This window comes from Lissotriton vulgaris, chromosome 4_1 (assembly GCF_964263255.1).
Source record: "Lissotriton vulgaris chromosome 4_1, aLisVul1.2, whole genome shotgun sequence".
NCBI lineage: Eukaryota > Metazoa > Chordata > Amphibia > Caudata > Salamandridae > Lissotriton > Lissotriton vulgaris.
The window spans coordinates 1,655,269,816-1,655,293,295 of NC_141691.1; positions in this window are offsets into that span (position 1 = coordinate 1,655,269,816).

Genomic DNA, 23,480 nt, shown 5'->3' on the forward strand with positions numbered 1-23,480 from the left:
CTGTACGCACGAAATGAACGAGCCCACTGGTGATTCGTACTTGAGCACTGCATGAACCTCGAGACAATCTGATGTAACACGCAGTAGGAATATATTGGGTAACGCGATGCCAGCACCTGGATACCTTCTTTTCTTTTCACTCGCATGTTATGGGCTTCCTTTCACACGCATGTTATCGGACTCTTTATTAGCCGAGTCTACCGTCTTGATGCTCTGCCATCTGGAGCCTTCACCTCATTTCCACCAACGCGTTTAAATAAGAGGACACGCTTGCACTAAGAAACTCGAGTTACCCTTTATTTCTATTCTCACCATTCTCATTTTTTTAATTTGATTGTGGACTGCTTCCCTATCATTGATTACGCTTTATTTTTGGTTTTAACCCACAGATATGTATTTCCCCTGACGAAGTGCTGTTTAGCACGAAATGCATTGGGTCCTAATTTCATTTTGTGGATGAACAATTGTATATGGAAAAACTTTTGAAATGATACATGGCTGTGATGTAACAGCCTTACCTTTTTGAAAAGGACAAAGCATTCAAACCAAAAGCTAATAAATATGTGTAACTAAAAGTCTACCTGGACTTATGACCATCATTGCCTAATCAGGTTGAACTATTGGTGAAAAGGGATTAATTTCCCCAACAGAGTGCGACTGGATACCCTGCCAAACTTGGCAGCATTCATTTGTTGACTTTACACAACTGGCATCTTATTTGTACACCTTTCACTCTGTACGCGTTAATTTATTTAGTGTACTTCTCTTGAGTTTTACTCTCTTTCATTGTTTAGTATCACTTTATCTTTCGCAATATTTTACATTTGTTACTAGCTTGTGTTGTTGCTTTGCTCTTACGGTATTTCCTTTATCTAGGTTTTTCGTGCCATGCTGATATAGATTGAGAAAAACAAAGAGGTTATGGACTGAACTTAGCTGCCAAGTTTTTAGATTGCTTATGTGTGACATTTCCTTTGTTCCAGTGTGCTTATGAGTGACATTCAACCTCAAATGTGTGACACTTAGAGGAACACTTTCATGGGGGCCCCTGGGGGAGCAGAGCGCGAGCGGTCTTCCCCCCCCCCGGGGTTTTTCGCCCGGATCGGACAGGCGGAGACACGCGATTGGTTGAAGGGCTGTGGCAGGCGCGTGCCCGCACAGGTGTGAGGCAGGTGATTAGCGCAACGGCAGCCTGAGGGAGAGTGGCGGGAGGCGCGTTATTTTGAAAGTGCCTCGCATTTTGTGTTAAGAAGTCTCCGGGACAACATTGGTTAGTAGGAATCTTCTTTATTTCATAACACCAGCACCGCGCTCCGGGGAGCGGAGCGCTCGGCCTGCCACCAGCTGTCATCTGTCAACATTCCAGAGACTGCTGGTGACGTGGGCACAGGGCGTACGGTGTCCTGGGAGGGACACTAGTAATCACAACACATCCTCCTCCTGGAGTAAGGAAAAGGGTGGAGAGCAGAAAGAAGAAAGAACATGGGAAATAGGGGTAAGGGAAAGAAGGTAGATAGAAGAGGACAAGGACGGATAGGTTTAATGAGTAGGAGAGAAAATACAACGGAGAGCAGCGCATAAACCGATCACAGTCTATGTTAAAATATACATTTCGATGCTAGTCACAAACATAATCTGACAATTTAATGGGCGGTAAAATTCTCCTTCCTGTTCTACTGGTGGCTAGGTTAAATGCACGGTAAACACCCTGCGGGGATGGTAACCTCCTACTTATCCTGCTGGCATCTGTCCTACCCGGCTCACTCTGATTAGAAGAGGTACTTCCCACCTCAAGATTAGGTATCCCGGTGGTGTCGGGTGCATGAGGTTCCATGGCAGCCTCTTCATCTGACCATTCCAAACATGCTCTGTCTAAGCCTTGTGTCTGATCTCGGGCCACACCCACTGATCTCTCTGTTTTGCTTTTGCACGGTCACAGGGCAGAGAAATGCCACACCTTGCCATCACTGAGTAAGGCTGAATTGCAATACACCTCCTGCACTGCCAGTGGCTCTGTGTATCTGTTGCTGCCCTTGCTTACATGTCCACTTTTCTTCACCCTCACCACGTCCCCAACCTCCAGGGTAACAGGTTTGCATCCATGTTTCTCATCGTACTTTTCCTTGCAGTTAGCTTGTGCCAATTTAAACTTCTCCTCAACTTGCTCGGCAGACCAGTTAACTCTTTTTGCTGCCTTGGCCCATCCTATATTATCTTTGCACAAGGGTGTCCTACCTCGCACCAGTTCAAATGGGCTGTGGACAGTAGTAATGCACGGTGTGATGCGATATGCCCACTTTTTTGCACACCTCCTGCCTCCATTTCTTTTTGCTGTTGTTAGCCAACTGAATTGTCCCTTTTATGACTCTGTTAAACCTCTCCACCGCTCCATTGCCAGCGGGGTGGTACACAGATGTTGTTTTGTGACACACTTTGTTTCTTAGACTATAATTTTTAAGAGTGTCTGAGGTGAACTGTGGGCCATTGTTACCGACTATGGTTTTAGGAAGGCCTTCCCTTGTGAAAACTTTGTCAATGAATTTCACAACATTTACTGCGTCGGGTTGGGTTAAGAATTTGACCTCTGGCCACTTGGAGAAGTGATCAAGGAGGACAACCATGTAAACTTGTTCCCCATTGTCCACAACCGGTCCCATGATGTCTATCCCTACTCTCTCCCACGGCATGGATGGGCAGGAAATGGGTTGCAATGGCGGTCTAAGGGTCACTTGTGTTTTGTCTGAGTTTAAACATGAGGGACAGTCTCTAACAACTCTTTCAACTACCAGGCTTACCCCCGGCCACCAGTAACTATTCTTAACCCTGTTTTTAGGTCTCGGGACCGTAGGCTTGGCCGTAGGCCAAGACCGGAAGTCCGGAGATTTATTGTTACTTAGAGTGCAGCAAAATCCCGCCTCTCTTTTAGTCTCTCCTCCATTGGCTGGCTTCCTAAATGGAGGCCAGCCATTGGAGGAGAGAGCCATCCCTCCAAAGAAGCTCCGTCTTTTTCGGATTTGGGGGCGTACATTTTGCTGTTCTTTCGCCAGTGATGTCACCCGTCACTCAGAACAACAAAACACACGCCCCCGAATGCGAAAATGACCATGCTTTCTCCGAGGCATTTCTGCTTTGCCTCGGAGAAAGACGGTGGTGGTTTCCAGAGCTGCTCTGAGCTGCTCTGCTCATCCCCCCTTCCCTCCGCTTTCCTTCGTCCAGCTCTGCCCTTCCCTCCGCACGCAGCTCCTTCGTCCTGCTCTGCCCCCCTTCCCTCCGCCGGCAGCCCTTCTTCGTCCCGGTCCCGCTCCCCCCTCCCTCCGCCCGCAGCTCCTTCGTCCTGCTCTGCCCCCCTTCCCTCCGCCCGCAGCCCTTCTTCGTCCCGGTCCCGCTCCCCCCCCTCTCCCTCCGCCCGCAGCTCTCCTGCTACGCTCTAGCACTGTGGGGAAGTTACTCATGCTCGAAGAAATGTTTGTTAAAAGGGGACTATAACGGGGCATGCTTTGGGGGCAATATTGTTTTATGGCTGACAGATTGGGCGTATTTGAAACAACAGTTGTTTTGCTGTGGGAGACGTGAGCTTAGATGCAGACGCGGACTCGAAATGTGCTACTATACTACACCTATACATTTGTTAAGTATGGGCTTTCCTGCAGATTTTAGTTTGGGGTGTGTTGTTTCGTGAGCAGATACGAGTGTTGGATGTGATACTTAATTGCAGGGATGAGCCTGCGGTCTGTTCCTAGAGGCACAGTTGCGACTTTAGGGTGTATTGTTTAAGTTGTAGATGTGAGCTTGGGTTTTGTTGCTTGAGATGCGATGTGATCTTCGGGTGTAGTGCTTGAGGTGCAGATGTGCTGCATTATTCAGTGGTGAGATTGGAATGTGCTGCTGTAGATGCATTCCGCGTGCTTTGGTTGTACTGCGTCCTCAGGCAGGTGTCATCTTGGGGTGTTTTTCTTCGATATATTACTATGGCATGTGCCGCTTCAGTGTACTCGTGAGGTTGGACAATGCTTTTATGGGGAGATTGTAGGTTGTCCCGCGCTTAATTGGGGAAGATGTGAAATAGGGACATGCTGCTTTAAGCGCAGCTGTGTGCTTGAATGTGCTACTGTAAATCAGCCCTGCTCTGTATGTACAGCTTTAGACGCAAATGCGAGCTATGGTTGTGCTGTGATCAGCAGTTTCCTAGGGCAGATGCGAGATAGATGTGTTTTGATTTGTGCCGATGTGACCTTTCGGCATTCTTTGGGGCAGGGTTGAGTTTGAATGTTTCTTCAGGTGTTGTATGCGAATAGAATGTGCTGCTCTAGGTCCACATGTTGGCAAAGCATTGTGGCTTTAGTGAGGATGTGAAAATGGGATGCGTCGTTTAGGCAAAGATGTGCATTTGTGCTTTGCAATTTTAGATACAGACTTGAGTTTGGGACGTTTTGCTTTGGATTTGGTGCTTCAGCACGCATCAGGAGTTTTGAGTCCTCTTTGTGGCAGTTGTCAGTTTCTTCTTTTCTTATCTTTTCTATTTTAGGAGTAGGTACACGAGTGTGGATTTGAATTTGTGGAAGGTATGAACTTGGGGGGCCTTTATTAATGTAATTCTTTATCTTAAACTTATTTTTGAACTGAACTTGGGGGGCCTTCGTTGCAGATGTCAGCTTGGGGTGCTCTGAAGCAGAAGCGAGTGAGAGTTTGATGCATGCTACTTCGGACAGATGTGGAGTTTGGGTAAGGGTTGATGTGGGGCCGTAAGTCTGTGTCAAATACTTGGACGTTCTGCGTTGTGCCAGTTCTGATCTTCGTATTTGCTCTTGATGTGGGACCGAGAAGACGCATTTTGTTAGGAAATTACAATCTTAAGGTTTAACTTCTGTGTGTCAGATAATGCCATTGAGGCGTGGGGAAGCCGGCTGCTCTGTCGGATCCCTCGTGCCCAGGCTGCCACGAACCAAGATCGTCTCGCTCTTGGACCTAACTTTCTAGTTGTCTGTGCTCCATCCCCGCTCGCCCCATCGGGCCCCACCCCATTCACTGTGAGGCCCTCGGTTGGCGCCCCACATGTGATTGACGCGCCGAGCGTGTTAGCATGCTAAGCACAGCATCTGTCTGGTGTTCCTCGCAGCCGGGCGCAAGGAAGGGGATTCATGAGACGGGAACGTCCCTTGCTCCGGGCCGGGTGTGAGCGGCCTTCACCGCTCCGTTTGGTGTGTCAGTTTTTGGAGACATTGCACAACCAAGTGATTTTTGCAGCGGGGGAGGGCAGGTCCACCCGTACCCTGTCCCCGTGTCAGAATCACTGCTTTCAGACGATATTCGGTGTTTGCAGTTATATGTAGCGTGAACTCGACCCGAAGGTATTGGATCAGGTTAAATTAAACAAGGACATATTTTTTTTAGGCACGGGGAGTTTAATTGATCTGCCCAGAAGCATATGCTGTTAAGCCGCCACCGACACTCGAGCATGGTTTCAAAGTTGGCAGCTCTGCCCGTTATGCCACATCTCTAATTGCTTTCCTGTTGCCCTGCCCTCCTGGTTGGCACCGTGTGATTGGCATAATTAATTTGAAGCCCGGTGAGTTCAATGGGTGTTGCGCGCCTGGCTGTAGCAATAGCGCGCCTGTCTCTTTTCTTCAGTATTCTTTGTGTAGGCGCCGTTATGGTGGCGATCGAGGCTGTGTAAATGTCCACCTAAGACCTAACTATAATCCACGGTCAGCATACACTATATGTTTGTCACGCCAAAGGGCCAGTTCCCTTCTCTTAATTCGAGTTCAGCGACTGAAAAAAGACTGTGAGCTGAGACTCGTATCACTCGGGGTTTCTTTTGGAATGTGTGCTTCCATCGAGGCACGCGGGCTATTAAAGAGTTAGACAATTTCCGTCGCTTTGTCCGAGTAGCTGCCCCTCTTTCCCCACCGTACTCCAGCCACCCACCCTCCCTTTGTAAAATAGCCCATCACGAGTATCGTTTGAGCACCAGTGTACAATAGTTGTTGGCAGTCCCTTTCGTCCTCCCAAGTTTTTGGTAGGTTCTTAGTTGCCGTTTTGTTTAACCCCCCACATACAATTTCGGCTGAAGATGTGCTGAAAAGCACTAACAATAAATGCACAATTCAGTTCCACCCGCCGCTTCGGCGCGGTTCCACATGAAGCCGCGCTGATCGGCATGCGGGACACACAATGTCCTGTTTACAAGGTGTAGGAGGCAGGCTAATTTGGGCTTGCCATGAATCTGAATTGTTATAAAGAACAGTGGTCCCTATAACAAATATATTGTAAGCAATGATCATACACTTAATAGATTGTATGTCTTCTGTCCATCCGGACAGGAATTTATTTTTTGATCAAAAGAGTAATTTTTGGTTGTTACAAATGTCAAGCGGGCACAGCCGTGACCTTCAACATATAAAGGACAACAACAAAAAGAAAAAATGGAAAAAGCTCAAAATATGTCTGTACACTTGTGTTTCAGTAGGACAGACGTTAAATGTTAAAACGCACCATTGCAATTATCAATGTTACATACACAGTTTGCATATGGGGTTATGTGTCGACGTTTCGATGCCTTTCTTAGAATATGGGCATCATCATCAGGACATTGGATGACATTATTGTTGTCTTAATCATTGTAAACGCAATTATTGGCATGGTTTACACGGCGGGTGAAACCTGGGTTCTTGAAAATTAACCGGTCGTGTTCGCAGAGAATTCTGCACCCTCGCGGTTCGTTTAGAAATCCGACGCGAGTTAATCACAGCGTTGGGTTATACAAGGATACGCCGAAACGCACAGTGGCTATTTCGGGATAGGTAGGAGGCTGCCACGAGTCTGGCGATCTGAATTGTGGCCTGGCAGCACGGCATGGGAGCTTTGACTGACTTCATAGAGTATGGCGTAAGGAGAGGGCTCGAAAAACAGAGGCTGCTATGTTTCGAAAAGGTACATCTTTTAATCAACCAACCACCCAAAGATCAGCGTGAAGAATGGCAGTCGTTTTATTTGACAGTAAATGCATGGAAGCAGCAGCCCCGCGCAAACTACAAATACCCGTTACAGCTATAACGGGACAATCTTAGCTTAGATCACCTGTTTGTAGTTTCCTCTCCACTGGTGTTTGTAAATGTTTCAGCACATCATTTTAAGTAGTTGAAAGTAACTAATGTCTTAATTTTTTTTATTTACTTTGTCCTTTGATTTTTTTATTTTGCCGTTACTCATTCTTTACTTATCTCAACTATTTCCCCAATTATAATTGCCCCGAAACGAGCTAATAGTCACAAGTAGAAGACCGTATCAGTTCTCCCATGAAGTTATTTATGGCTGGAATTTACCAGCAGCGTTAGAGCTGATCCATGAGTAATGCACTCTAAAGTGACGCAAGGTAGGCTGACGTGTCCTTCTGCGCATATGGAACACGTGTGATAAATACAATCTGTTGTTTTCCTTATCTGTTTGCTGTGACGCTACTCCCTTCCAACCGGCCCCTCTTACACTAAGGACGTGTTTTCTCTGACTCATAGGGCGCCAATAGAAAGGAGGCACTGCGTAGCTCCTAGATTAGAATATAACATCTGTCTTGATTGCCAAATAAGAGGGCGTCAAAACGTTGCTTCACCAAAGGGCAAGGGTGTGAGTGGCAGGTCTGACATCTGTGAGGCTTTCGTGTCCGCCTAACTCTGTTAAGGGGCCAAAAGGAGACCAATTTATTTTACATATTCACAGAGCACAGTATTTTATTGTTAAACACAGATGCCACTGAATTGAAACTAAAATAAACTTTAAAACGTGGCATTCGAAAGCTACTCGAACAGGAAAAAAGAGGGGGTTGGCACACGTAACATAGAATCTGGCTCATACAGCCAAGTACAATATTTGTAGGTATTTCTAATGGGATGAGCAGAGCATCCTTTTGTCTGACATTTGTTTCAAACTAGGATCGATCATTTTGCATGACTGACAGGTTAGAGCAACAGATCTAAAGCCACATTACTTTACTGACCAATCCACAAACTATGGAAACCCGCCAATTCCGTTTTGTGTGCAGAAAGCGCTTAATTGCAGCTAGCGCCCAGCGTGTAGCGCAGTGAAGCCGATTCATGGCGTTACATATTTGCTCTGGTTCAGCATCGATCTTGATTCCAATTGATAACCAGTCATACACAAATGAATGCGATCCGCCCAATGGCATGACCGCTAGCCACTTACAGATTATTTTACTGTACCAAAAAATGGGCCACTTAAAATCGGGATATGTGGAAAGAAATAGAGTCTTGTGCTAAAGTGCGGTGCAGTCTCCTAATTTACATTTTTTTAAATTTCTTCTTTCAAAAACACGTTGTTCTCTCTTGATGACCCTTGACCTGTACATTATTACCGATAGCTCTTGCTGTCCGTGTTCTGTATTGTACCCTTGAAATGGGGCACACTTATCAGCGGAGGCAGAGCTGCCAGTTTTTGAATGGGCAGTATTAACATGTACTACGGTAGGCAGCATCAGTATAACTCAGAAGAAGTTCTAGATTTGTGGGGCAGTACCAACACTCCTTATCCAAATTGACTTGTTTATTTGGGGGCAATATCCGAGTACACTGCCTAGTTATATATTGCAGCGTTATGCAGCGCCAACTTCGCTCGAGGGCATTGGGGCGCTTTACAAGAGAACCACACCATTTTTACACATTCTCATGGGCAGGGAGGCTAAGTTTTCGTAGCAAGTAGGGCAGGATGCGAACGTGAAAATGTGTCTCCTCCCATATCGAGATGGCCTGTGCGGTAGGTCCTAGTGACACGTGGGTGTGGCTAAAGGGCCAGAGCAGCAGCATTTGGAGCTTTGGAAACCAGGTTCAAGTCTCGTTGTCTCAACATCTTGTGATTCTGGGCAAATCACTTATCTCCTCCTGCATCCCAAAATAGAATGTGTCCATGTTTAACGAACCCGGTGCTCATGGAAAGCTGTCCAATACCTTCGGGTCAAGTTTGCGTTATATAAAAAATGCGCCAAAGCTTGGGTCCTATTATGTCCCATTGGACCGGAAATGGGCAGGCTGCACGCGCGTATCTGCCATAAATCCGGGTGAGCCCCCTCCCCTTCGCGGGGACGCAGATTTTATTGCCCAGTAAGTGCCCCGCTATCAGGGTAAGTGGCTGCCCCCTGGGGTGGGTGGGGGCTCTTTCAGTCCCTTTTGTCCCCGCACAGCCAGAGTGTGCGGCGTGAAGAGCTGATAATGGGGAAGCGGCGACCGCGGGGGACCCGGGGGCAGGGCAGGCCCTGGGGTCCATGGTGGCGGGGGCAGGGCAGGCCGTGGGGGCTTCGAATACATCCAGTGTGCGCAGAAGATGTCCGCACGCGGGAAGCTGTGTATATGCCAATAGAAATAATAATGCCATTTATTTAGGGATACAAAAAATAAAAATAAATAATGAGCAATACAAATAGCTCTACCAATAATATTGCCGAGACTATTGCATTGTAAATGCTTGTTGGTATTTGCTACTCCTAAATGCCCCTCGTGGCAAATGTTCAGCATCCTTCTTCTTAGTGTAGTGGGTGGTACTACTTTCCCCCCCTTAACAACAACCCATCTTCAATAGATAGTCTGTCTCTTACTTCCCAGAAGGGTTTTATCTTCTCTGTTAAGATACTCTTGGAACCCCAACCTTTTTTTACCATTTCTACTACCTCACATAAAGTCTTGTCATTTTCCTGTTCAACACTCCACTCTTCGAGCGAAATTCCCACTAGCTCTTCCTTTATGCTTGCGACACTCTCTTCACCATTATCAGTACACATTTCACGTCCTGGCAATGGATTGCGACTTAAAAAGTCTGCCACAACATTCCTCACCCCAGGTACGTATTCCACAACATAGTTGTATTCCAGCAATTTCATGGACAATCGAGCCAACCTAGGTGATGTATTGTACAACCCTTTAGTGGTGAATACCTTTGTCAAAGGTTTGTGGTCGCTGCGAAGAATAACCCTGCCACCCCAGACAAACTGTCTAAAGTGTTCCAGCGCTCATATACACGCCAATGCCTCCTGTTCGATGACCGAAAACATTTCTTCACTCTGGGTCAAGGAGCGTGAGGCGAAGGCAATTGTACTCTCCTTTCTATTTACATCTCTCTGGGATAGTACAGCTCCTAAACCTTTGCAGCTAGCGTCCGTATTTATTACATTCTGAAGTCTGGGATCAAAACCTTGTAATGGAACAGTTGAACATAGATCCTTCTTCAGCTCTGCGAAAGTACTCTGGCACTCGTCACTCTAAATGTACTTGTTCCTTCCCTTTATAAGTTGCCTCAGTGGGTAGGTCTTGTGTGAAAAGTTCTTTATGAACTTCGTATCGAATTCAATTAATCCTAGGAAGGACCTCAGTTCCTCTCTGTTTTTAGGTTCAGGTGCATCATTGATGGCTTCCAGCAGTTCCTTTTTGGGACTTCTACCTTCTCTGGATATTTCATGCCCCAGATAATTCACCTTGCGACATGCGAACTTGCATTTCTTGTGCTCCGCTGTCAATCCCTTTGCAGCCAGTGGTTCCAGAACCTTATCGTCGTGTTCTTTACGGGTCTTTCCCATGACGAGGATAGCGTCCTGGAACATTAGCAAGTCTTGATGTTCTGCAAAGATGTTCTGCATCAGTCTTTGAAACATGGCAGCGGCTGATGCCAGGCCACAAGGTACTCTGTTGAAGCGATAGCATCCAAACGGCATCACGAAAGTGGTCAGATTCTTTCTCTCTCTGTGGAGAGGTACCTGGTGATAGGCGGCCTTCAAATCTATTGTCGAGAACCACCTCACACCTTTTGTTCTAGCAAGCATTTTGTTAATTCTTGGCAACGGATATTGTTCTACCATTATGTTTCTGTTTAGGTCACGTAGGTCGATGCACAATCTTAAACTGCCATTAGCCCGTTTCGCTATGACTAAAGGTGCAACCCATTCAGATGCTTCCACCTGTTCAATAATGCCCTCCATGAGCAGTTTGTCAAGTTGTTCCTTCACTTCTTCCTTTACTGAAAAGGGCAAGTTGCGTACTTTGTGCATCACAGGTACAGCGTCCTTCTTAAGAACAATTTTGTGTGCATATCCTTTTAGTACCCCTATCTTGCCATTGAAGACTCCTGGGAATTTTTCCAGTAAGACTTTACTGTAACTCTCACTGTCATCCACTATTAGAACTGGATCCGCTTTGGTTGGATCAAGTTTTATTCCTAGATCCCCTTGGTCCATCCAGCCTAAAACAGATGGTCCTACTGCTGACACATAGAGTTTGAAAACTGCTTCTCTTCCCTTGAAGGCAAATTTCAATTTCCTAAATCCGCAGACTTCGATGGGGACATTATTGAATGTCTCAATTTTGATGTCAGCTTTGTCTAGATGTTTGCCTAAGTGCGGATCAAACTTCTCTTTCCACGCCTCATTGTTTACAATTGTATACGGAGATCCGGAGTCCGCTACAATGCTGATTTCAATTCCTCCTATTGTCATCTCACATACTGGTTTTCTGGTTCTTTTACCCTCTGTTTACTACGCTCTTCACGCATTCATCCTCAATACTAAGTGTAAACAGATCTTCTTCTTTGTCCTCAGTTGTCTCTTGACTGCCCGGTTCCACACATACTACCATTTTTATTTTGCTTGCACCCCGTCTGTAGCATACTTTTTGGAAGTGTCCAATAAGTCCACAATTCGTGCACTTTGCACCATGCGCTGGGCATCTTCTATCGTCTGCCATGTGATTTGTGCTCCCACATCTGTAACATCGCCGTCTGTCACTGTATTGTGCTCTTCCTCGCGCTGGTTTATAGCTGCTGAAAGTCTGGCCTGTCTTGTTGTTTTCTTTAGCGTCAGACACTTTAATAACTGTTCCACCTTCTTTCTTTTCACTGTTTTCTGCAATTACTGCCTTGGTGCACCTCCCTGTTAGTTCCGCTTTCTTTGCGATGTCTATTATGTAGTGGATATTCTCCCTTTGCCCACAAGTTATCCTGGATGTTGCTGTTTGAACCTTGCATTACAATTTGATCCCTTATTAATTCATCGTGCAAGTCTCCAAAACGGCAGTTTTTTGCTAAGTTTTTTAATGCCGCAACATAGTCATCGATTGACTCATCTTTGCCTTGTTTTCTATGGAAAAATTTGTACCTGTCTACCCCCACACATACAGTTGGTTTATAGTAGGTGTTTAGATCATCAATGGCATTCTCGAACACGTCCTTTTCTCCTTCTCCCCTAGTCTTTTTATTAATACTCTTGAACACTTTAATACCTCCTGCTCCCAAACTGTGTAGTAGTATTTGATACTTTTTCTCAGCTTTGAATTCATCATCATCCTCAAAGTTTGAGATGTAGTTTAAGAAATATTGCCTCCATTCCTCCCACTTTACTTCAGGTTCATCTTTTCCTGGGAGGAACGCTTGAGGTGGTGTCAAGTTCCATAAATACCCTGATGCCATGAGTTTTCTTACTTTTATATTCCTTCACACACGCTGCCCCAGTATTTTCCTTTCTTTTCCTTAAGTAAATTTTGTTTTAGTCCTGCAGGTGGCAGTGTTGTATAGTTATTTCCTTTATTTCTAGTCTTTATTTTATTTAAATCGTATTATCAGCAGAGGTAATGCCTCTTATATACTGTTAGTTATTTTATTAATGTTAGTAGTGTATCTTTTATTATTCAGGCTCCTTCGTTGCTTTGCCGGTAGTGAACTCTCCTTCCAATGCGTTTATTTTCTTCCTAAAATGGCCACCTGCGCGTAACGTGGACACGCTTCCCAATCAGCTTGATGCGCACTGCTGAGGAGACGCGCGCTCAGCTGTTTTCTGTCAGATCTCCGACTTTCCCTACGCGGTGACCGGCGTTTTTTTCCTTTCTAACCTGTCCGCCTGCGCGTGATGTAGACTTGCTTCTTTAGTTAGCTGAGGGTTGCGCTGCCTGGGAGACGCGTGCTCAGCTGTCAACTGTCAGCTCTTTGATGTACTGCTATCGGCAGTTGTTTTAAACCGGCAATTCGTCACTTCTCAGATTTACTCGCAAAGCAGGACTGTTGCCTCATCAAACTTCGTTTATTTCATTCGCACATGTTATCTCTGTCAAATGTCAATTCAAATTACTGTTGTTCCTCCTCACAGCCTCACATTTACTTCAAATTGTTTTCATGGATTTTTTTCCTTATATAATCATATTCGCCGTCCTCACAACTGATTTCTCTATATTTTCCTTTTCAATGTCTCGTATTTACTTTTTAATCATCTTTTCATTTTTCGTATATCACTCACTTTTTCCCGTTAAGTTCTTGTACGTGGGTCCTCGTGTTGGTGCCTCGTCACCAACTTTGTTAAGAAGTCTCCGGGACAACATTGGTTAGTAGGAAGCTTCTTTATTTCATAACACCAACACCGCGCTCCGGGGAGCGGAGCGCTCGGCCTGCCAAGCCTGCCACCAGCTGTCATCTGTCAACATTCCAGAGACAGCTGGTGACGTGGGCACAGGGCGTACGGTGTCCTGGGAGGGACACTAGTAATCACAACATTTTGCTAGCGCTTTCAGTGAATTGGCACAAGTGTTTGTTTTAACATGTCAGTGAAAACGGAGCTGTTGGAAGCGCTCCGAATTATCCATGAAGCAGGGCGGGCCGACTTACTCTCTGAGGAGGCCCGCCATGTAGTGCAGGATTCTCCATGGCGTCCGAGGTGGCAGGCAGCAAAGGGTGTCCAGCGCGCCGTTGAGGCTTGCCTGCCGCAGCATTCTGGGCGCGGGAGAGGCGCGGTGCTGTGGGTGTCCAGCGCCCTTCGTGGCTACCGGTGAAAAGACAGGCGCGCTCGCTGCCCCCGCGAGTGCCGCTGAGGGATGGTGAGGTGTCGATACAGCCCCCTGGTGAGTTGACTGCGAGAGTGGGTCGAGGTGGGCACTCGGGCGAGGGCGCTGGTGCACCAGGCGCGTGCAGAGCGTGTTCTGTTAAAAATAAGCTGCACAGGGGCGGGGTGCTTGATAGCGTTACACGTCCTTTGTCCCAGGCTACGTCTAATGTGGAGGGGGTAGACGTTTTGGAGGTGGGTGGTTTGGATTTGCCCCCACATGAAGAAGGTGGAGTGGTGGACACGACTGATCTCAGCCAGTCCCCGGCTTTGGTTTGTTATTCTGGCGACTCTGAGGACAATAGTTCCAGAGAGGAATCCCAAGATAATAGTGACAGGCGGTCATTACAAGGCAGGCCTGTATGCAGAGCACCTGGCCAGCAGAACGTAACGAGCATACAACAGAGGGCGGATGCTGGCTCCGCGGTTAAGGACATTTCTTGGCTGGAGTGCAGTCCACGAGTTCTTTCAGATGATGACTCCGAGGTGCATACGGTTGAGCCTGACGCCGTTTTTGGTGAGGCGGGGGCCCAAAGAAATAGTGTCCCTCAAGGTTTAGAGGGCAAACCGGTGGGTTCGGGTGGGTTGACAAGCCGCTACCATACTGAATACGTTTTTCCACGCGCCAGGTCTCCTCCAAGGTAAAGGACACATCACTATGTCCGCACAGGGAACAAGAATGACGGTCAGTGGGTCTGGTTGCCTCATAATCAGAAGCCCAGTTCGGAGGGGGTGAGGGGTAGTTTTGGGTTGAATCATTGAATCAGGAGAAGACCTCAAATCTTACGCAACAGCGTTCTTCTGTTAATAGTGTGCAGAAGAATAATTTTGTTCTGGCCCAGAAGGCGGGCCACGGAGTTTCTACTCTTCCTCAAACGTCACATTTTGCGGTTGCCAACAAATATCACTTGGCGGTTGGCGGGTCAAGTGTGGATTCTCTTGAAGCGGGCAGACCTAAGGAGCGGAGGTCTGTCATGGATTGGCGCCATTTTGACGGTGGTATAGGCGATGGTGCTTGCCCTGGTAGTAGTAATCAACAGTTTACTTGGTGTAACGAGGACGTCATGTTTGGCGTAGAAGACAATGCTATGGAGGAGAGGGAATTGCGTGATTTATCTGGCGATGTTGAGTGGGTTGTTGAAGGGAGAAATTCGTGTGGGTTTGGGAGGGGGGCAACCTGTTCTTCTCATTCGTTGCAGAAGTCAAGAGCGGACCTGTCAACCAAAGACCAGCTGTCTCAACTACGACAAGAGCGGAATGTCCTGCAAGAATTTCAGGAGAGAGCGGATCAGATTCCTAAAGGTAGGCAGCAATGGTGGGTGGCTTGGGATGCTAATTTTCAATCTGTAGGCACACCAAATCGTGAGCTGTTAGAGGGTCGAGACGAGCAGGTAAGGTCAGGTGCTAAGAAAATTGGTAAGTCGGGTAATGACAAAGATGACGTATCCACTGCCACTGTTGGAGAAGGGGGTGATGTGGTGGGCAAGCAAGCGGAGTTGCAGCCACTAACTAGTACACAGGGGTCAGAAGTGTCTATTCACAAACAGCTTCCATACATGCGTTTGGCTATGCTGCTGGGAACCCATTTATCTTTGAGGACGAAACAGAGAATTTGGGACCATGAGTACGTTGATGTTTTTAAACTGTTGCATAGGGAGGTGCAAGCTAAGGATGGGTCAAAAGAAGAAGAGTGGGAGTTAGCGCGACGTCCCAGAGTCCCTCGTAATATGGAGAATTGGACATCGACATTCCTTATTTTTGCGAGTATTTATTCAGAAAAATATATTGAGAGGGCAGTGTCTCTTTTTAAATACATGGATATAGTTCGTAAAGCCCAGATGCACTTTGGAGGCTTTTCATGGCTCAATTACGATGAGGAATTTCGGGCCAGGATGGGTTTATGTAAGGAAAAACCTTGGGGGGGGACGTTGATGCAGAGTTGTGGCTGCAATGGATGTCCTCTTCACATCCACCGGCAACAACCCTTACTGCTATTGGTTTACCAGTTACATATCGGCCCTTTCTGCCGCGTCCCGCCCAAGCAGGGGCGGGTGCCACAGGTAGAGGTCAGATGGCGGGATTTGGAACATGCTGGAATTTTAATAGAGGATACTGCAATAGACCAGTTTGCTGTTTCAGACATGAAATCCCAATGCGAGGGCCATCATGCCATCACCCAGTGCTTCACAAATCAGTCAGCGGCGGGAGGGCAAAGATTGCAGGACTCCAGTTTCGCCGCTAGAGCTAGGGGAGCCCCATTTCCAATGGTTCAAAAGGGCGGATACACCAATTAAGTTAGAAGCGATGGTATCGTGGTTGGAAATTTACCCCGAATGGCAAGCAGCGAATAAATTGTATTGGGGATTTCTGGAAGGATTTGGGATTAGTTATCAGGGACCTACGGTTAGACGTTGGGCGGATAACTTAAAGTCAACTAAGGAATTTCCAGAAATAGTTCGAGAGAAATTGGCTGAGGAAGTGGCGTTGGGCAGAGTTGCGGGCCCTTTCCAGCAGTGTCCATTGCCTAATTTGATTGTCTCTCCGTTGGGCATCATTACAAAGAAAACACCTGGTGATTTTAGACTTATCCAACACTTGTCTTGGCCAGATGGACAGTCAGTCAACGATTTTATTTCTCCTGTCGATACCATGGTCTCGTATACGTCTGTTGACGAGGCTTTAAAAATGGTCAATGATTTAGGAAAAGGCACAGAGTTAGCTAAGTGCGATGATAAATCAGCTTTTAGGTTGTTGCCACTCCACCCAGCAGATTTTGAATTGCTAGGAATGTTTTTTAATGGGGCCTATTATGTGGATAAAATGCTCCCCATGGGTTGTGCGGTGTCGTGTGCACTATTTGAGTTATTCAGCACCTTTCTACACTGGGTTTTTTCTCAGATATGGCAACAAGGGGCTACTTGTCACTACTTAGATGATTTTCTTTTCATGGGAAAAGCACGGACACAAGATTGTCAGAAGGCATTGCAAAAATTTCAAGAATTGACTAGCGAGTTGGGTGTACCACTAGCGCCGGAAAAAACTGTGGGCCCTGGTACGAGCATAACCTTCTTGGGCATCAAAATAGACACAGTTGAAATGATAGCCCGTTTGCCCCAGGACAAGCGGCAGGAGGTTGCAGCTTATGTAGCTAGTGCTTTGGGTAAATCAAAACTTGAGCTGAGACAGGTGCAACGCTTGCAGGGTTACTTAAATTTTGCATGCCGAGTCATTAGAGCAGGACGTACTTTTTGTAGAACATTAGGCATGGCTATGTCAGGTGTTTACCTGCCACACCACAGGATTCGCATTTCCAGGCAAGTGAGGGAGGACTTGAAGGTTTGGTTGCTTTTTCTACATGAGTTTAATGGAGTTCCTTTGCATTTCCTAGACGAACAGTTTGTGTGGCAGGTGCAACTGTATTCTGATGCAGCAGGTTCCAAAGGTTTTTTGGGACGGGCAGTGGTGCGCCGAACGTTGGCCTGAGAATTGGAACATACAAGGGAGGAGTATCGCCTTTATAGAATTTTTTCCCTTGATTGTGTCACTCATAGTTTGGGGCAGGGAATTTCAGAATAGGTCGGTACTTTTCCACGTTCATAACATGGCAGTAGTGAATCTAGTCAACCATCAAAAAGCTAAAGACTTAAGGGTTTTGCGCCTGCTTAGGGAGTTCATCTTATTTAGCCTGCGATGCAACATTGTTTTTAAGGCAAAATACATCACAGGAGTTAACCTCATGCGCGCTAGCGGAATTCCGCTCGTACGCTGAGATTTTTCAAATCGCATTTTACGTGACGAGCTGGGCTCGTCATCAGCGTGCGAGGAGGCTACGCCATGACGAGCCCAGCTCGTCATCAGCGTGGAAGGGGTTAATAACTGCATTACTGATGCCCTGTCTCGTTTCAATTGGCAGCGATTTCATGCTTTGGCGACAGGGGCAGAGGCAAGCAAAACACCAATTCCAGACGAAATTTGGGCCCTAGGGGATTGAGAATTAATCAGCTGATAGAAAACTCCTTGGCCGACACCACTAAGAGGACATACAGACAGGCATGGTCGGATTTCATCAGTTATGTACAGACTGTTTGAATTTGAATTTAAAAACACTTATAAAGCGCGCTTATACCTAGCGGTTTCTTTGCGCTGGGGACTTTAGAACCCTGGTAGCAGCTGTGAGAGAACTAGGCTGGAAATGCTTGCAGAAAGAGATGGGTTTTTAAAGCCTTACGGAAATCAGGGTACAGTGGGATGGATCGGATATTGGGAGGGAGGGAGTTCCAAAAAGTGGGGCCGAGGACCGCAAACTTCACCCCCCCCCCCCCCCCCCCCCCTCATCCTCCTCTTCCTGAAACGAGGGACGGAAAGAAGGGACTGGGAGGAGGAACGAAGCTCTCTGACTGGTGTATAGCTGGAGATTGCCGAGTTTATGAAGGCTGGGACTGTTCCAGCTCGGGCCTGGAACGCAGTACAGCCCAGTTTGAAAAGGGCCCTCTCCCTAATGGGCAACCAATGCAAGTTCTTCAATACAGAGGTAGCATGATGGAATTTAGGGAGACCATAAATGAGACGGGCCGCTTGATTCTGAACCAGCTGTAGGCGACTGAGGGCATAAGCCGGGACGCCGTTGTACAGGATGTTACCGTAGTCCAGCCGTGATATAACCATTGCCATCATGATAAGTTTAAGGGCGGGAAGGGAGAAGAATCTAGAGATTTTCCTAATAGTGCGAAGAGTGAAGAAGCAGGAATACACCACCATACTAATCTGACAAAGTAAGATTTTGGTTTAACGTGATCCCGAGTGTTTTGTCAGAAAGAAAAGGTGACGGGGAGGAACCAAGTGAAGGGGGCCAAAACATAGAAGTCCAGGGACTGGATGCACCACCAATCAAAACCAGCTCAGTTTTGTCTGGGTTGAGTTTGAGGTGGTTAAAATTCATCCAGTCCCTGATGAAGATCATGATTGATTGAAAATTAGAGATAGATTCAGGAGAGTATGAGAGGTTGAAGATCAGGAGCGACACACAAGTACCGACTCCTATTATCTTGGATTTTATTTTAATGTTGTCTGATAAGTGTTTGTCGCCTACTACGTTAAGGGGTAAATTGGCCGGGGTTTCCTTTTATGGCCGTTTACATTGGCGTTTTGACCCGGTAGATAGCTTTCTAGTCGCAAGAATGTTGAAGGGTTTGAGTAAAAGGATAGGTACTGTTTCTAGACCTTGTGCCCCCATCACTTTCCAATTGTTACAAAAGATTTTAGGGGCCCTCTCCGATTGCTGTTATAATGCAGAGGAGGTGGCTTCATTTCGCCTTTGCATGATATGGTTGTTTTTTGGAGCCTTCCGAGTATCTGAATTGTTGGGCATAAGGGGCAAGGAGGGGCTGCGTTCTGAAGAAGTGATATTGGAAGATGACAGAATTAAGATCTGGCTGAATCGCTCCAAAACGGACCAGTTGGGCAGGGGAGTTTGGGGTTTCCTTAGTAGGAGTGGTTTTAAATGTTGTCCAGTTTTGGAGTGGGAACATTTTCAATTGTCATCCAATTTTAAGAAAGGGGCTATTTTTGTACATAACACTGGTTTGCATATTTCTAGTACGCATTTCTTAGCTGTTCTAAGGAAGTCATTGCTCGTCAGAGGGGAAAACCCAGCAGCATATGCTACTCACTCTTTTAGGATTGGGGCGGCCACTGAGGCGGCTAGACTTGGTTTGGGTTTGGAGGCCATCAGAAGGATAGGTAAATGGAAATCGAGTTGCTGCGCTCGTTATGTGCGCAAATAATGTTTTTGGTTTCTTTGTGGTTTGTGTTCCTAATTGTTTTCTCTGCCTAGGTGACATTCGCGGTTTTCCTGGGAAAAAACAAATCTGGATTGTCGGGCATTCATTTGTCAAATGGGCGGCTACCTCTGCTGAGCAACACATTTACGGACGAAGCCTCTGCATTCCCAGCAAACGTGACAAGCTGATATGGCGTGGAAAAGGTGGTATGAGGTGGGATGACCTGTTTCCTACGATCGCCAAGATGTGGTATGACAGAGGTTTGCCAGCGTACTTAGTGAACCATCTTGGCGAAAACGACTTGGTGCCACTTTCAGGTCTGACATTAATAAAATATATGCAGCTTGATTTAGCAGTTTTAAAAGACAATTGGTTGGGCACTCTCATTGTGTGGACTGCATTTATTTACGGGCAACGCTGGAGGAATGCTAGGGATAAATCAGCGATGGACAAGGCTCGTAGAAAACTGAACAGAGCTGTGAAGGTTTTTTGTGCAGGGATGGACATACATTACATATGTCACGAGAACATCAATAGCAAAGAAGGTCACTTGTTCAGGGATGACGGGGTACACCTTTCTCAATTGGGTCTGGCTTATTACCTGCTTGAGCTGCGCGATTTCTTGGCAAAAGATCGTGAATTCAATTTATGGTGCACGGTGAAGGGATAATGACATCTTTGTTTTCAGAGTCTGATGGGGTCCAGGAAAACTCTTTGGTTTTCCTGGGTTGCGGTGTTTTTGGGGTGGGTAAAGTCTGGTGCGGGCTTACCCATCCTCTATTTGGGGGAAAGGAAATGGGAAAGAGTAACAGTAGCAAATGAAGGAATATGAAACACATGGTTTGAAGGAATGTTTACAATTTATGGCCCAATTTTACTAAATTATTGATGAATTGCCTGAATTTGAGTTTACCTGATCCAAAATAAAGGTGGCCTTTTTTTGCTATTTGAAACAAGTGTCTGGGTCTGTTTATTTTGGGCGATGGGGGCCCCGGGGGGAGCAGAGCGCGATGGTCTCCCCCCTGGGTTTTTCGCCCGGATGGGACAGGCGGAGACACGCGATTGGTGGAAGGGCTGTGGCAGGCTCATGCGCGCACATATGTGAGGCAGGTGATTAGCGCAACGTCAGCCTGAGGGAGAGAGTCGGGTGGCGGGAGGCGCGTTATTTTGAAAGTCCCACCCTCCCATCCCTAAAATAAAAAAATATATATATATTTTTTAAATGTGTTGTTTACTGTTGTATCCACTGTTGCCACTGTTAGGTTGCTCTCAGGCGCGTTTTAGTGTTGGTGCAGTGTTTTTGGGGTGGGTAAGTCTGGTGCGGGCTTACCCATCCTCTATTTGGGGAAAAGGAAATGGGGAAAGAGATAACGGGTAGCAAATGAAGGGATATGAAACACATGGTTTGAAGGAATGGTTACAATTTATGGTTGATGGTTTCGGTCAGAAATGCTAATATTTTAAAAGTATGAGAATTTTAAAGGTTTTGGCCCAATTTTACTAAATTATTGATGAATTGCTTGAATTTGAGTTTACCTGATCTAAAATAAAGGTGGCCTTTTTTGCTATTTGAAACAAGTGTCTGGGTCTGTTTATTTTGGGCAATGCGAGTAGAACCAAGTAATGAAGTTAATGGAATGCAAGAAATATCAGACATGACACCCTTTTGATCAATGAGAGGTTCTAAAAATATATTGAAACTGCTGGAAAACCCCCTTAAATGGAGGGTTAATTCTTGCTTTTTATTGAACACTAAGGAGCATATTACCAAGACCCTATCGCCACCACAACGTCACTTTTTGTGACGTCGTGGTGGCGATAGGGTCAGCACCCTATTACCAAGGCAGCGCTAAGCCACATAACATGGCTAAAAGCCACGTTAAGTGGCTTAACGCTGCCTTGGTAATAGGTCCCCTTTCACGCTAAAGTTAGTTTGAAAGGGGCGTGCAGTGGGTGTTGCGGTGGGCGTTCCACCGCAACACCCATTCACTTCGACGCTGCCACCTATTATCAAGAGAAGCGATAATAGGTGGCAGCGCTGAACTTAAGTCCAGAAAAATCCTGGTCTTAAGGTGGCAAAACAAGGAGAAATGCTTAATTTCTCCTCGTTTTTGCTTTTACGATGTGTGCTGCCTTGTGCAGCACACGTTGAAAAAGCGTAATGCCAAGGTTTGGTTATGTACAGGAAGGTGTCACTTCCTGTACATAAATAAACCTTTTCTTAAAATGCCATTGTGTAACTTACATGTTTGCTGCATGTAGCAGCACACATGCAAGTTACACAATGGCCTTTTAAAAATGTTTGTTTATGTACAGGAAGGGACACCTTCCTGTACATAAACAAACCTCCCTGCTCGCAGACAGTCCCCTTGCATTCTGGTGCAAGGGTGTCTGCGTTGGTGTTAAGTCGTGAGACTTAGCACCATCGCAGGGGGAAACACCAGGCTGCACCATATCCTTGGTAGTATGGTGCAGCCTGGTGCTTTCAGAGTGGCAATGAGAGGCGTTAAGCCAAGAAGGCTAACGCCTCTCACTGCCACTTCCTAGATAATATGCCCCTTAATGTCTCCACGGTTTGTGAGAGCCTGTCTTATTTTGTGTGTAATACAATTTTAAACAATGTGAGTATTCACAGTGCTTTTAGTGGCAGGCTGTGACCTCGTAGCACTATAATACAGAAGTCACTATTTCCCAGTATACCAAGCAAGACTTAATTTAGTTTCACTCTGGGCACACACAACATTTCTGCAGTAAATGTATTAAACAATTGAGGTAACAAAGATTTCTGCTGTTAGAAGCTGGTTCTGAGCATGTGAGCCGCCCAGATTTTTCACTTTTTGAACACCTAATTTTTGAGCTTTTACTGTGGGAGATCCTCATAAGCTGGGACTCGCCCACAGGGAACTCGTGTGCATGTGGATTACACCAGTGTCCCCCTTGTGAGAGAAGGCTGCAGCCCGGGTAAGGGGCACCGGACTGGTTACATGTAGACACATGTGCACCCGTGTAAGGGCTGCACAGGGAGATTCCTGTTGTGCAGCGCCCAGGAGCAGGTGCAGATAAAATGGTGTGGCAGGAATTATGCAGAGTTGGGTAGTGACATGGAATAGGCTTTATAATGAGGGAAAGTCAGTGTGCTTTACTGTTTTCAATATAGGAACACTCCAGTACTCTCCTATGAAGATGGGGACCATGGGGTAGTTTCAGACATGTGCCAACTGTGTAAAAAGAAGTATTCTGGTGAGTCCAAAGCCATATCTGTACTGCTTATGGGTCATCCAGAAATGACATATTCCTCTGACTCAGCTCATAACCAGAGCCTGGCTGGGTGTGACCATGCCAGGCTGGATTAATGACCTTCCTCCCCAAGCGGTAGCATCAGAGGCCTAGCCCTCAACTGCAAGCAATCCAAGGGCAAAGTTCTCCTCTCCACAAGAGAGAGATTAGGGTGGAGCTGTCGATTATCCATCAGCAGCTGTCACCCGGAGCCAAGTACCAGGTTTGTTCGGGACCATGAAAGGGGAGGGGGGCTTTTCAGAGACCATGTGGCATGAGATCCCTGGACGATGCCATTTTGAACTATCCCGGAGGCCTGTGCAGGAAGGAGGGAGCAGGGGCAGAGAAGTGATGTGTCGCTGCAGGATAGGGCAGAAGAGCCTTCTTGGCAACCCCCTCCAAATTCTTTTTAAAGGTCTTGCAGAGGAAGAGGAGCTCTCTCTGGGGTGTGGTCTTGCTGAGAAAGGCAGGTGCTGGAGCCTGGCGCCATGGGCAGTTGGAAGGAGGAGCCCCCCTGACTGCCCAGTTCTCTGGACTGTGCCGGTGAGGGAGTGCAGAGCCAGTGAAGT